Below are 3,695 nucleotides of genomic sequence, written 5' to 3' on the forward strand. Positions count from 1 at the left end.
ATTACACAAGGCGTGAAGGATAATACAGCATCGTGGGCATGGCTTGAGCGCGGTGATTTGAAGCGTTCCACCGAAAGCCTGATCATTGCTGCACACGACCAGGCTCTCGCTATTCAGTGAAATATAACATCTATAAAACTTCTGACACTCAGAAATGCAGACTCTGTGGAAAGAGTGTGGAAAATGTGACCCAGTTGGTAAGTGGATGTGAGAGCCTTGCGCAAAAATAATACAAGCGCCGCCACGATGAAGTGTGTGTGTGTGTGTATCTTCAATGGCTCTTATGCTGTAAATACCAATATGAAGTAACAGAGAACTGGTATGATCATGTACCAAGTAAAGTTACGCAGGAGGATAAAAAAGTAACGACACTCTGGGACTATGATTTTCCGACGGATCGTGTAATCGAACACCGTCGGCTGGATATTGTCATATTGAATAAGAGAGACAAATGCTGTCAGATCATTGATATAGCCATATCAAATGACATGAATTTTGTAAGAGGTTGAAAAAATCACCAAGTACTCCGAATTGAAAGTGAAAATGCCAAGACTGTATGGAATGCGAGTGGGTAATGTAAAAGTGATACCAGTGGTGATAGGAGAGTTGGACTCAATCCTATTGAAACCTCAAAACTTCTTAAGGCAACTGGAAATCCCGTGCAAGAGGCTCGTCTTCTAGGCTGTAGTGTCCGGCTCGGAATTTCTGAAACCACCGTTGACACTGGCTTACATTTATTGTCTGATCCCCATATACTGCATTAATATTCCTTGCACTTTCCGTTGCGTTGTTGCCTTTATTGAACTCATAAAGCAAAATATGCCGAATATGCTCCTTTGTCACTTCCATTATAGCTTTGAAAAAATAACTTAAAATCGAACTGCAATCTTTAAAACTTGCATTAAGAATAAGAACAGGGTAAAATTACTGCCTGCTTTTATAGCAAGTTGATGCAGGTAGTTTATCCCATCCCCCTCCGACTTTTAGTTCATGCAACTGAAAAAACCGCATCGTTTATGGGATGACCCAAAGCTTACATACATACAAACACACACACGCATATTATACATGCACGCACATGCTTGTATATATAGTCACTCACACAGTCTCACAGATACGCACACACACATACACACACACACACACACACGCACACACACACACACACACATATATATATGTATATATATATATATATATATATGTATGTATATATATATATATATATATATATATATATATATATATATATATGTGTGTGTGTATATATATATATATATATATAAAAACAAATAGTAAATGAGTATATGCATATATACGTACAGGTATGTGCATACCGACATCCACCTGTATGTATAGGTGCATATCTGGGTACAGGACATTGCAAACAAACGTAGACGAGAACACACGAGCCACATAGAGAACATCTCCTTCATCAGCCACCCACGTTTTAACACCGGCGTTTCGACGAGCTTGGGCAGGACGCATCGCTAAAACGGCTCGTCCCATGGATCGCAGATTAAATTTGTATACGCAAATTAAATCTAGCCATGGAGGAATGTAGTGGCGGACAAAAAACAAGACAGTAAAACAAACAGAAAAGGCTTAACGGCCAGACGAGAAAAATTATGTGTGTAAGAACGCGATGAGGCACGGACCCGAGAGGGACAAAGTGGTGCGTGCGTTGCTTGGCGAAAGCCAAGGAAGGAAAGGATTATTGACCGGAAGCATGTGACCATGCCGGTGTAAAGGGAAGAGAGAGAAACAGAGGGAGGAAGTAGAAGAATAGGTGAGCAACGAGAGGAAAAGAGAAAGAGAGGAAAAACGAGGGGGAAAAAGAGATACGTAGTAGTAACAGAGGATATATATGTGTGTGTGTATATATATATATATATATATATATATATATATATATACAGAGAGAGAAAGGGAGAGAGAGAGAGAGAGCAAAATTTAGTTAGGCAGGCAGACAAGCAGACAAACAGGAAGACAGGCAGGCAAGCAGACAGGCAGATAGGCAGACAAATAGATAGATAGATAGATAGATAGATAGATAGATAGATAGATAGATAGATAGATAAGGGTGTATGCTTAAACATCTTGTGAGTCAAAGTGTCACGAAATGTATTAAGAAAACTGGAAATTTGAAACTGGGAAAGGCATTGAGTGAATGCGGAACATCAGAGAATGAATCATTTAGAAGAACTTTAAACTGCAGAAAATACGACTAGCGAAATACAACGCAACTTCATTTCACTGAAATGTCTTTGAAATTTTATACTTTGAAAAAAAAAAAAAAAAAAATAGTAATCAAAATTTGACAGTTGAAATATTCAGGTATTAAATTCACTTGTTGAATTTTGATATACTTGCGGTGTTAATTCAATTACATTTTAAACCTTGAAATATATATCTCTACATAATAATATAAGTATGAGTAATGGTATGTCAGTATGGAGGTAAAATACCATAGTGGATAAGTTATTTAATCTGGTTGGTCTTGGATCGAATCTTCTGCCGACAATTTAGTTCGTTGTCTTTTTTTTTTTAATGCATGTCAGTAATTGATTACATCTGATAGTATATATTCATGTATAATATATAACACTTTGCGAACAATACCGGTTACAGGTTTCCAATATCCAAGGAACACACCAGGCATTAGTTCTTGAAATAGCCAACGGAGCGTGTCACAAAACAAAGTCTAACACAATGCAAGTAAAGTGCCAATAACAGACTTTTCGAAAAACACCTTTGTTTTTTGATTTCCTTAACCATGTTTACGTGTTTTGGTGATGTATAGTATAAATGATTGTAATATTGTCAGACAAAAATGTGCTCAGAACAGTAGATGAACAAATAACGTCCGAAGACTGTCCGAAGACTGTCGACCAGCCTGACCGCTAGATTTCTATCGGGCAATAGCAAGTGATTATAACGTACGATAACAAATGATGTAACCCAGGCAGTTACCTGAGTAGAACGTTCAACTATTGTAGAGCAATAACAGAAACATATTTGAGTAATATATCAAGACCTCAATTTGTGTCTTACGATCTACATATACAAGGTGATATCAGTTTGAAAGACAGCTCCAATTACACATTTAAACTATGAAGGCATGCAACGAACAACTAAAAAGTTTTTCGTATACTTTAAAGTTTTCAGCATGTCTGAACTGTCATCATTTTTTATTGGTGTGGGTCTTCTTGGAAATTTGAAGTTTCATCATGTAATTTTGCTATGAAAATTTTTGAACATCTAACTGTTGAGCATGTTTTATCGCTGTTAAATTTTTCCTGTTCATTCCCTTCATTTTTATTTTTTTATCTTGAAGAATAAAGCAATTATTGAAACTGATAAACTAATAAAAAAATTAAACAAGCACAAAAGTTCATTTAAGATTAACTTTTAGCGTTTAGTGGGTAGCATCTGATAATCTTTGTCTTGCATAATCTGGGGAATGCCTGCGGATGAAGATTACAATTCTGAAAAGACGTTGAATGTAGTTTTCAAACTACACCCTCAGAAGTATATATATATATATATATGTATATATATGTTTCTGTATACACATGTGTGTGTGTGGTACATTTCCTTGGCTATAAATGTGGTCCACTCCCTATAGTCTAAGTTTTCCTCTCCTTGAGGTAGATCCAAATTCTTGTCGATGATGCTTATTGAACACCTATTGT

This window comes from Octopus bimaculoides, chromosome 1, assembly GCF_046866305.1.
Source record: "Octopus bimaculoides isolate indiv1 chromosome 1, ASM4686630v1, whole genome shotgun sequence".
Classification (NCBI taxonomy): domain Eukaryota; kingdom Metazoa; phylum Mollusca; class Cephalopoda; order Octopoda; family Octopodidae; genus Octopus; species Octopus bimaculoides.